General features: G+C 40.7%; 1 pseudogene; it reads right to left on the bottom strand.

The window, feature by feature from the left end:
* Positions 1 to 6577: 6577 nt before the first annotated feature.
* On the bottom strand, positions 6578 to 7067 carry LOC102831710 (annotated as a pseudogene).
* Between the last annotated feature and the right edge of the window lie 5827 nt (positions 7068 to 12894).

Below are 12894 nucleotides of genomic sequence, written 5' to 3'. Positions count from 1 at the left end.
TTTTAGTTAAACATTTGTTCATACATAAATCTATTCTTTTCTATGGGTAACAAGTTAACCTTCACAATTTCTTAACCTTTGTCTGTTAAATCTTGTTAATTTTAGTTGTTAGGTGCAATTAACTCTCCTTTAACTTCTTCCATACTCTCTGTTTATAGCCTACAAAAACATCACTTATCAGGGAAACTGAGGTTATGAAAAACAACTTCTCTAATTTACTGACCATTAATTTAATAACATCTAAGTCAGACTTTTTATTTAGTATCTGTATATACCCAAAGCCTTTATCTAATTATTTTTAGGAATTCTTGTACCCACAGCCCTTATTTATGGCTATTCAAGTTTAGGATTCTTTATTGCCTTAAACTAAGGCCACAAGGAAGACTGTTTACAATCACTAAACCTAAGCTGGCAGTAATTCAATTGACAAATCCTGTCTCCTAGCAGTCTTAAGAACATTGTTAATATAAGTATTAAAACTACCTATGATTACAAGTAGAATAAAATGTACCTAATGTGTGGCTTCTTACTTTTAATGAAAATATACTAAAGTGTAGGAGAGTAAAAAATCTAAAGTAAAAGGGATACTAATAAAATCATGAATAATTCAGAGAATGATTCAACAAGAGAAAAAGTTAACTAGGGGTCTGTGCATAAAAAATAATAAAACAACTCTTTGTGGCTCTGCCATCCAAAGAGAGAAAGAAAGAAAGAAAAAGAAAAGAAAAGAAAAGAAAAGATTTCATTGTTGCTTTGCAAAGACAATGAATTCTTCATGCACAGGTTTCCCCATGTCTCGTTTCTTTCTATTAATTTCTCAATTAATATGTCTCAATTTATTTATTTTAATTCCTTAATTAATTATGGCCCTGGCCATGATTGGAATACCTAAAATGAGGCTACAAAGTGCCCCGGGAATGAGGTCTTCCTGAGGAGCCTCTGCAATACATAAGACTATAGGTAGAAACCTGAACCACATCCAGATATCCAGAAATGGGAAATTCCCACTTAAAAGGACGAGCAAACCAGCCTGGAGCGTCTAGAAGAACAGAAGATACTTCTTGAAAGAAAGACCTACAGGAAAAATACAAAACAATAGAGGCAGATGGACTCTTACTACAAGAACAAATTGCTTGCCCAGGAAACATTAAGACAAATGGTCGGGTCCCCTTAATGCAAACCCCTTTCCAAGACTAAGACTCAACGGAAATATGTGCTCTGATTGGTGACCACACACATCGCCGATAGGGAGAAATGGGGTAAAAACAGCAATGAAGCGGCAAGCTAAGCCCTACAATGTTCGGTGTGCTTCTGTGGACCCAGATGGGGACCTAGTTGGCCAGCAGTGTGGGGAGACCTGGGGACTCCTGGGCCCAGAGTCAGCAGCATGGCCACAGAGGACTAGATTGGAGAGTGAAGCTACCAGCTGATAGGAAGAGAGGGCATACGCACCACCCATACCTGCAGATGGTACCCACGTGACCTGGCCTCGATGAATGGATGATCAGAACTCAACCAGGAGAAGAAAGAAGAGGAAAAAAAAAAAAAAGAGTGACCCGATACAATTTGATGATCTTGATCTACACCTATGGATGCAGTAACCCAAAAGAGGGAACAAATCCTTACAGCAAGAAACATTCCCACCCCCTACACACACAGAGTAGACAGAGAGGGGCAGCTTGGACATTGGATACCCAAATGGGGAGGGAGGGACTATAATGGCAAGAAATAACTGGCTTACAAGCTTTCAAGAGGGAACCTAGAGCTAGGGGGCATGGAGGAAGGCAGAATCTCCAGTGAGTACTATCCAATCTGTCTAGGCGGAGCTGATGAAATGAAATGCAGAAGGGTCACTTGTGATACATTAGTGAATGATTGTTATCAGGACTGATTGTGAGGGTTGGAAATGTAAAGGTAGACGTTTTGTAGCAAGGAAGGGAGTGATTAACTCTCCAGTCTAGGACTATCAACGGAGAGGAGCCAAGAGTGGGACCCTACCCAGAGAAGCAGAGAGGCCCGAGATGGAGGCAAAGACGATGACGTGGAGTGATGAAGCGGCTGGGGACTTTGGATCCAGAGAGGGGGAGGGACTGTGTACTGAAGGTTGGTTGTGGGGGAGGAGTGTAGGGGGTTGGTATATAGGGTATACCCTTTGGTCAGTTGATGATGCATGGAGGGGATTGGAACCATGGCAATGAAATGATGTATGGTGGAATGAATGTAAAACTAAAGTTCTCCCATGTAAAATATCATATAATTCACAATAAAACATGGAAAAAAATTGGATATTTGTAGCACTTTCTCCTCATTTTGAATAGAGCCCAATCAGCAAATGAAGTTCCTGAGAACTTTACTACATTTGAGTTATCATGATCAACTCAAATTTGAGGAGGCAGTTCTTCCCTAGTTATATTTTGAGTGACTGCCAACCTTAGGGGCTCATCTTCCAGCACTATATCTCACAATATACTGGTGTTCTTCATCATGTTTCAACATGATGCTATCTGGCAGTGTTCCACTGCTATTCATATATTTTCAGTAACCAAATATTCAGAAGTAATCCATCTCTCCTTCTTCCTCTGTCTTTGTCTGGAAGCTCATCTGAAACCTGTCCACCATTGGTGACCCTGCTGGTATTTAAAATACCCATGGCATAGCTTTCAGAATCACAGCAACTCACAAGCCACTACAGCATGACAAACTGACAGACGAGTGGCAGATAGGAGGCTTGGTACTTAGTAAATACCCACAGTACTGTTGCCTGTGTCTGCTCTGTCCTAGGTTCATCTGTATGGAGCTTGTGCAGTGGGGCTGCTGATGATGGTGGGGCAAGGCTGTGTGTGATTGTGGTAAAACAGGTTGAGCTAGACATCATGAGTGCACCTCTTGGTTGCTTGAAATCTAGCAGCAATGGCCTCCAATCACACCCTGAAGAAGGACAGCTCCCGTCCTAAGTTCTGTAAATTCCCAAAAGGGTTGGTGATCTCTTTACCCTGTCTGGTTTCAGATCAAGATTTCCTTATATTTCCCCTAGTCTGAATGCCCCTACCCTGTCCTGAGGCAAGTATACTCAGACAATTGTACTGAAGTTTTTACCTTGAGGCTGAAACAATGCTACCTCATTATTCCTTTGAAGAGTTCCATCCCCATTCCATTCTCTGACCTGCCCTGGAGTTGGGGTATACTCACGGAGAATGAAAGGCCCCTGGAATTGTGGACTGGGTACCAGTACTTGGTGGAGTTGAGATTTTATAATGTGGTTAGCTACTATCAAGTCAGTTCTGGCTCAGGTTGACCCCATGTACAACAGAAAAAATGCTTCCCAGTCATGCCGGCTTCACTGGCATGTTTTCAGTGGTTTGTGTGTGTGTCTGGTTATTGTGCAGTGACTTCCAAGCTAGAGGGTCTTATCATCCAGCTGTACATGACAATATTCTGATATGATCCATAGGGTTTTCACTGGCTAATTTCAGAAGTAGATCCCCAGACTTTTCTTCCTAGTCAGTCTTAGTCTGGAAGCTCAGCTGAAACTTGTTCATCATGGGTGATGCCGATGATATCTGAAATACTAGTAGCATAGCTTCCAGCATCATGTTGTTGTTAAGTGCCATTCTGACTCAGCTACCCTGTTTAGGGTTTCTGAGCAGTGGCTAGCAAATTTGAACTGCTGACCTTGGAGTTCAAATTGACCTTGCTGTCCAGTGTATAATGCCACAGTGCCACACCAGGATTCATATCAGCACACAAACTATCAGAGTAGGACAAACTGGTGGACAGGGCTTATATCATAGAACTATAAAAACTCCACACAATCTTCAGATACTCTGGTTCTTAAAGGTCCTTCACCAGGGTTTCCTCAGTGGTTACTTCCCTCATGGGACACGAGCCACCCACCTGCTCCTGGCCATCCTGGATCCTCTATTCCCTTGACTTTCCTCCCCAAATCCTCTCATCTTCTAGGAAGAAGCAGTTTCTCTTTCTCTTTTATTGCTTAAGGTAGTACCGACTTCCCCATCCATTCATCTTGGTCATTACAGGTACCACTTTGAATTAAGGTAACTCTTCCCTTTTAACATCTCTGTTGAGCAACAAAAGCAACAGTTCAACCTGGAGCTAAGTACTGAGGGTGGGGCTCCACAGGACAACTTCCCCCCCCCCCCCCGCCAGGTCAGAGAGGTGGGAGGCTGTCCATAGGAAGTAGAGCCCAGGAGTCAGCCTGTGCAAAAGATGTTATTCAGAACAGCTGCTGTGTGCAGTGGGACCAGTTCTGATTCATAGAGACCCTATATAGGGTTTCTGAAGCTATAAATCTTTACAGGAGTAGAAAGCTTCATCTTTCTCCCATGGAGCAGCTGGTGTATTTGAGTTGCTAAACCTTGTGGCTAGCAGCCCAACTTGTAACCTACTATACCACCAGAGCTCCTTGCTATTGAGAGATAAGGAGTTTATCCCAGGAGAATGCCCTTGACTACTCTTTCTGCAAAAAGTCTCAACCCTGACTGCAATTACAGTAAGCTGGGCAGGATTTAAAAATACTCCTGCCTAAACCTCACCTAGATCAATTAAATCAGAATCCTGGCTGGGGACAGGTAGGGACAAAATCTTGGATGGCATAAATGATTTGCACTGAATTACTATGAAAGATTGGTAGTTTAAACTCACCTAGCTGTACCAAGAAAGAGAGGCCTAGTGATCTCCTTCTGTAAAGGTTACAGCCAAGAAAACCATATGGAGCAGTTCTACACTGTAACACATGGAATTGCGCTGAGTTGAAATCATGGCAATGAGTTTAGTTTAGTTTTGAGGTCTGGGTCCAGCCAATCATATTTTGAGAAAAAAAGAAGGAAACAAAAAAACTCCCCAAATGATTGTTATGGTGCAGCCAGAAATAGAAATAATTGCTGAAAGTGTATTTGAATTTCAGTCAACAAGTATTTTTCATAAGCCTCATTGCAGACAAGAAATATGTCAGGTGTTCAGAATGAGCAGGTGTACACGACGCAGGGCCAGCCTATGAGAGCCAGAGACTCATATGTCAGTTCCTAAGAAAGAAGCAAGATTTCCTGGGAGAAAATATCCAAATTTATTCAACACAGTAGATAAATACCTAAGAATGTTCTAATTAGTTAAATACACATACAGTTCAAGATGAAAAATGGGTCAGGAAAGTGTTGCAGATTTACCTTTAGATATTAATAGCTGGCTTACAGTAGAAGAGACAGAGCTGCTCTCAATGTCTAGTTCAACATTTAGAATGTAGCAGGTGAATTCTACAGGCGATATTTACATTCCCATTCTACTAGCAAAGCTGAAAATAGAAATAAAAAGGCCTGAGTGTTAGAGAAAGATGAGAAGGGAGGAGAAAGAAGAAACTAAACAGCATACTTAGAATTTCATATTCCTGGTGGAAAGTTGAAGTCATGAAACCAGACTTCTCTTTTTTTCCCCTAATTAATTATAGGTTACAGAGTCAGGGTGTGGACTGGGTGTATTCCTTTTAATTTCTTAAGCCATGTTTGACAGCTCTAGGCACCTGAGATTTATCAGTGTCTCCAGGTGTGTTGCAATTCATGTGAAACGTGCACTGTCAATTGCAAAACTCCATGTTATTACACACCATTTCTTCATCCACGTAATTTACATCATTTCATGAGGAGGAGGAGAAATCCCACAGAGCTGTCTTACATTAAGGAAAAGGTGAAATTTCTTTCTTTTCTTTTTTTTTTTTTAACTATCCACTATGTAACTTTCATTTTATTGACAGCACCTTGCATTCATGATGGATGCTGTCTGGGTTTTGCCACACATTTTAATGTTAAAGGTTAAATTATTTTTAACATGCAAAGAGTGTGAATAGTTTCCCCCTGTATGGGAACACTCATTATAAAAAGATGACATACTACATGAGCGTCTTTTTTCATTGAAAAGCTAACAAACTGCCTTGTTATATGTCTCCCCAAAAAAGCACAAACTGGGTAGTAACTGAGCCTCTATCTAAGATGATTAAAAATACACAGTCCTAAGATTGCATTAAGTCGTAGTTTTGCTACACACAGGATAACCCATACCAGTGGTAACTCCTTGACTCTATGGAGCAGGCAGACAATCCTAATAACCCCACTCAGATCAGTTACCTCAAATAGCCCTTTTCCAGTTTCCAAAACATGAATAAAGATAATATTTTGTTAAGTCTATTTCTGCACACTTTTGCAAGTTGTTTTATTTACAATGCCAACTTTTAAAAGGTCAATACACTAAAGCTAACTAGACAGTAAACTAGGCAGAAATCACTTTACAAAAAGATGGAAATCCCAAAATATTACTTTCTGTAGAGAACCCACAGTTCAGTTTTATTCAGAGCAAAGAAAAAACAAACAACTTTTGATCACACTAGGAGAAACTCAGCTCTAGGTTCTACAATCTGTACTACACATACAATGAAGACAACATTCTGCCAATACAATTGATTTGCTGCTGCATTTGTCTCCTGTTTGTTTAATATTAATGATTGTAAACAGAGCAGTGCAACTAGTATTTGCAATAATCCTTAGAGTGTTACAGTGTCAGGCACAACATTTTACTTCTCTTCACACCACTGGTTCTCTTTGTGTACCTGGGCTTCTTTCTCTTCAGTAAAGTTGTTTTTTATATTGAAGGTCTTACAAATCTCTTCAGGACTTTTCCTCTTGATCATATTGGCAACAGTCTTGCAAGTAACATCAAGCAAACCTTTGATATCTAAGTTGTTTGCAGCCAGAATAAGTTTAAAAAGAGTTCCCTGGAAAACTTTCAGGAATTCTGGTCCCAAACAGGGATATCGTCTGTTCATTTTTCTTTATTCTCATCATCCTAAGGAGCAGGAGGGTCATCCTTGCAATGGGTGCATCACTGAATGACCTTTTTAAATATTGCCGCATCAACATTTGGTGAGGAACTGGGTCATCATCTCCTTCATCATCCATTCCCAAATCTTCCAACATGGTCTTGATAGGCACAGATTGTTTGGCAATTTCCACAGCAACTTCAAATATCTCTCCATCAGAACTCTGAAACTTAATTGAAGGCATGGTGTTCTAGCCTAAGTAGGCATTGAGTGGACCCAAGGCTGGCGAGAGCTGGGAAGCGTCAGCATAAACAGAGGAGCAAGGCAGAGAACAAGGCCACTTCTATCAGGTTTTTAAAAAATGTTTTATTGAAATTATGTGATAGTTTACATGGGAGAACATTAGTTATATATTCATCCTATGTATATCATTTCATTGCTATGGTTACAATCTCCTCCATGCATCATCAACCAACCAAAGGTATACCCTGCAAGCCTGCCCCCAGGTCATCAGCACACAGCCCCTCTCCCTCTCTGGGTATTAAGTCCCCAGTCACTCCATCTCTCCACTTCATCATCTCTGCCTCCATCTCTGGTGTCACCGCTTCTCTGGGTAGGGTTCCGTTCTCCACTCTTCTCCATATCTGGTCCAAGGGACCACCGCTCTTAGACTGCAAAGTTAATCACTCCCCTCCTTGCTACAAAAGTCTACTTTTACATTTCCAAACCTCACAAGTAGTCCTGATAACAATTATTGTATCACAAGAGACCTATCCACATCTCCATTCATCAGCCCAGCCCAGACAGATTGGATACTAGTCAGTGGAGATTCTACCTTCCTCCGTACCCTCTGAATCTAGGCTCCTTCTTTAAAGCTTGTAAGCCAGTCAGTCACTTCTTGCCTTTGTAGTCCCCCCATTTTGGGTAGCCAATGTCCAAGTTGCCCATCCCTGTCTAACCTGTGTGTTGAGGGGGTGGAAATGATCCTCGTTGTAAAGGTTTGTTCCCTCTTTAGAGCTACTGCATTCATAGGTGTAGGTCAGATTCATCAAATTGTATCAGATTACTCTTTTTTCCCCTCTTATTTCTTCTTCTAGTTGAGCTCTGATCATCCAGCCATTGAAGCCAGGTCAAGTGGGCATTATCTACAAGTGTGGGTGTTCTTGTGCATATGCCTTCTCTTCTTATCAGCTGGACACTTCACTCTCCACTCTAGTCCTCTGTGACTATGTCACTGACTCTGGGCCCAAGAGTCCCCAGGTCTTGCCACACTGCTGGCCAACCAGGTCTCCAGCCGGAGTCACAGGAGTGTATTGAACGTTGTAGGGCTTAGCTTGTTGCTTCATTGCTGTTTTTCCCTCACTTCCCCTTGATGAACGTGGTCACCAATCAGAACGTGTATTCCCATTGAGTCTTAGTCTTGGGAGGGGTTTGCTCTGAGGGGACCCAACAACTTGCCTTGATGTTGTCAGTTTTTTAAAGTAATAACTTTACATATAAAAATACAAAAAGAGAAGGCTTAAAAAAAAAAAACACTCATGATCCAACCATTTAAAATTTATAACTATAGCATTCCATATTTTATATTTTGAGACAGCGCAGAAGAACAAATTTCTTATGATCATGAGCTTTGAAAATCAGATTGTCTGGGTGCAGAAGTCATCAGCTTTGCCAGATGTGGGAGATCAAATCCCCTCTCCCTGCCTCAATTTTCTGATCTGTGAAATGGAGATAACTGTAGTTGGATTCATTGGATTGTTGTAAGGATTAAATTAGTATATATATGTAAAATGCTTAGAGCATTGCTTAGTGAAGAGTAGAGCTCGAGATTGCCAAATCTTTCTGTATCCTATAAAAGCAGACACATGCACACATATGCATACACACACAGAGACATACATGGGTATTGTTGTTAAGTGCTGTCGAGTCAGTTCCAATTCATAGCAAGTCTGTAGAGGTTTTCCACAGATTGACTGGTAAACTTAAACACCGACCTTGTGGTTCAATGCGACTTTGCAGTTCTGCACATTTACCTGTAGTGCTACACCAGGATATGGGCATATTCTTTGGGAAATGTGTACATGTGTGCACATTTGCATATATGAGAATTCCTACACACATACAAACATGCCCACTCACATGTATGGATACTCACATGCATGCACACATTCACATACACACACTTTCCCCCCCTATAAACAATAGTACCATACTTTATATACACAAAAGATTCAAAGGTTTGTGGAAAAATGGAATGAAAAGATCATGGATTTTCCCATAAATTCTTTGAAACCCCCTTAAACTGGTTGGCAACTTGCTTTTTTCATTTTGCATTATGTAATGAATATGCTGTGGGTTGAATTGTGTCCCTCAAGATATGTTCAAGCTTTAAGCTCTGCACCAGTAAGGGTGACTTTGGAAACAGGATCTTTGCAAATAAGTTAACATGAAGTCATACAGGAGGAAGGTGAGTCTAATCTAATGAGTCCTGTCCTTATGAAAGAGAAAAGATTCAGAGACAGAAATACACAGAGGGAAGACAGCCATGTGAAGGTGGAAGCAGAACATTTTTCCAAGTCAGTAAATACATGACTTTCCATCAGATTATCCTTATATCCCAGTGTTATGATCCCATTGTTCCTCTCTTGAGTGACAATGGGATTTTTCTGAGGGTACTGTTTATTCAGAGTGACATGTCACACAATTAATTCTACAGATACTACCAAACTGCTTTCTACATTTCTTGCCAATGGTATTCCCACTGAGAGTGCTTGAGGGCCTTTCTCCCATCCTAACCAGGAAAGGATGCTGCCCCCAGACTTTGCCAATTTGATCATTAAGAAATGTTCTCACCAAAATAAAAACATTTAATTTAAAAAGAAAAGAAAAGAAATGTTCTCACAATGTTTTTGAGTTTTCATTATGTAGTTAGCGTGTATGTAAAGGTTTCTAATCAACTTTCTGCAGTGGGTAAGTTTTATGATTAGCAATGTCAGTATATTCTTTGGCCTTTAAAGTTTGCTTTATAGTTGAACCACTTTTTTTTTTTTTTTTTTAGCAAACAAAGAGCAACAGTGTATAAACAACTCATAATTTATCTGAACCTATGTATTGATCTGATGCACAAGACCTTTTAAAAGTGTTAAAGAGCAAAGATGTCAGCTTGAGGACTAAGATGCACTTGACCCAAGTCATGGTATTTTCAATAACCTCATATGCATGTGAATGCTGGACAGTGAATAAGGAAGACCATAGAGGAATTGATGATTTGAGTTATGGTGTTGGAGGAGAATATTGAAAGTCCCATGGGCTGCCAAAAGAACCAATAGATCCGTTTTGGAAGATTCCACTGCACATCAACATCACCAATGTAATCTAATGTAAGTTTCAGAGGGAGTGGTGGTTCAGTGATAGAATTCTTACCTTCCATATGGGAGACTCAGGTTCAATTCCTAGTCCGTGCACCTCATGCACTGTCATTTTCTGTCTGTCAGTAAAAATTTGTGTTTTATGAAGTTAAGTAGGTTTCAGCTGAATTTACAGACCAAGGTAGATTAGGAAGAAAGGCCTGGTTATCTACTCCCAGAAATTAGTCACTAGAATCCCTTTGGATGTTCACGATCATTAGCCATTTGTTGTTGTTGTTGTTAAGTGCTGTCAAGTCTATTCTGACCCATAGCAACCCTGTATAGGATTTCCAAGGAGCAGCTGGTGAGCTTGAACCACTGACCATGCAGTTCAAATGACTTTGCAATCTGATGCATTAGCCCACAGAACCACCCCAGGACTCCATTAGAGACAAATCAAAACAATGAGATATCATCTCATACCAGCAAAAACAGTGAAGTTCAAACAAGCAGAGGACAATAAATGCTGGCAAGAATGTGGAGTGATTGGGACTCTCCTATGTTGCTGGTGGGAATGCAAAATGATCCAACCACTCTGGAAAACACTATGGCACTTCTTTAGAAAGTTGGACATGGAAATACTTTATGATCCAGCAATTTCTCTACTTGGTATATATCCACAAGAAATACGAGTCATAACATGAGTAGACAAATGCACACCAAAGTTCATAGCAGCACTATTCACAATAGCAAAAAGATGGAGACAGCTTAAGTGCCCATCAATGGAAGAATGGATAAACAAATTTTGGTATATACATACACACAATGGAATATTATGCTACCTTGAAGAAAAACAAGGAAGCTGTAAGCCACCACATAACATGCATGAACCTTGGGGACATTATGCTGAGAGAAATTAGTCAGTCACAAAAATATTGCATGAGACCATTATTGTAAAAGCTTAAGAAAACATGCCCATACTAAAAGGAAAAAAACATTTTCTTTGTTGGTTACCAGGATTGTTGGGTTGGGGGAGGGAGGGAGGGGATGGTAGAGCATAAGGTAGGTGATAGACACATCATAGTTTGGGGGTTGGGGAGGGCAATACATAAGAAGGGAAGTGGGATGGAAGAATAAGGTAGATAGAAGAACACTGATGCAGGTTTGTATGGGCTAAATGGAACAGAGGTAAATAGTGATGTATGCTCAAACTTGGAACAAGTTTGATACAGGGATCTATGATACAGGGTAAGAGGTATAGTCTGAATGGATAAAAGAGGAGAAATAATGTTAACATGCTTGACTATCTTATGAATATAGGTTTCCCTTGCACACTATTGTAAAATGGACACCTGAGTGGGATAGAAAGTACTATCAGGAAACATGATTACAGAAAGCTTGTAAGCCCGCCTTCAGCATATAATTAATTGGAATACCTAAAAGGGGTTTTAGAACTTGCCCAGTGAAATAGACTTCTTGCAGAGCCTTTGCAATATACAGGAACTTAGGTGGAATTTTGAGCCCCATTCAGAACCTCCTGAGGTAGGACATTCCAACTTGAAAGGACAAGCAGACCAGCCTGAGACAGCTACAAGAACAGAAGATACTTTTTGAAAGGAAGACCAGCAGGAAAAATCCAAAACAAAAATGGCAGTCTGATTGGCTACTACAAGAACAAGCAAGCTGTTCACCGGGGAGCCATCAAGACAAGCAATCAAGCCCATTTAGGACAAACCCCACTCCAAGACTGAAACTCAAAAGGAAAACATGAGCAGGCATATAAGATTGCTGGTAATCACGTTGGTCTACTGGTGACTGAAAGACAGGGAAAGGCAGCACTGAAGATATGGGCTGAATTTGACCATGTTCCATAGACTCCCATCAACCTTAAGTTGAAAGAGAGAAGAGAAAGGGCTGTTTGATCTGAAGTGTGGTGAGACATGGGGACTCCTGAGCCCATAGACAAGGACAAAGTCACAGAGGTCTAGAGCAGAGAGTGAAGCATCCAGCTAATATGAAGTGAGGGGAGATGCATAAGAACACCCAAACTTATAGATAGTACCCATTTGACCTAGCCTCAATGGCTTGATGATCAGAGCTCAACTAAAGGAAGATAAAAAAAATACTTTTGATAAAGGAAACAAGTGTAAATTTCTATAATTTGATGAACTTGACCTATACTTATGTATGTAGTAGCTCAAAATACCAACTGAGAGGGAAGAAGTCTTCACATCAAGTATCAATCCTATCCTGTCAGCATACACAGTTGATGTTGTTGTTGTTAGGTGCCATCGAATCGGTACTAACTTATACTGACCTTATGCACAGCTGACACTGCCTGATCCTGGGCCAACCTCACTTTCATTGCCACACTTGAGCCCATTGATGCTTTCACTTTGTCAATCATTCTCGCTGGAGGTCTTCCTCTTTTTCTCTGACCCTCCACCCTACCAAACATGATATCCTTCTCCTGCAACCGCTCCCTCCTGACACTATGTCCCAAATATGAGAGATGAAGTTTAGCCATCTGGGCCTCCAAGGAGCACTCTGGCTGCACTTCTTCCAACACAGATCTGTTTGTTCTTTTGGGAGCCCATGACACTTTCAATAGTCTCCTCCAGCACCATAACTCAAATGCATTAATTCATCTACAGTCTTTCTTATTCACTGTCTAGCTTTCACATCCATATGAGGTTATTGAAAATACCATGGCTTGGGTCAGGC

This window comes from Chrysochloris asiatica, unplaced genomic scaffold (assembly GCF_000296735.1).
Source record: "Chrysochloris asiatica unplaced genomic scaffold, ChrAsi1.0 scaffold00343, whole genome shotgun sequence".
NCBI classification, from domain to species: Eukaryota; Metazoa; Chordata; class Mammalia; order Afrosoricida; family Chrysochloridae; genus Chrysochloris; species Chrysochloris asiatica.
Note: the sequence above shows the minus strand (reverse complement) of the source record. Positions and strands in the feature narration are given on the sequence as shown.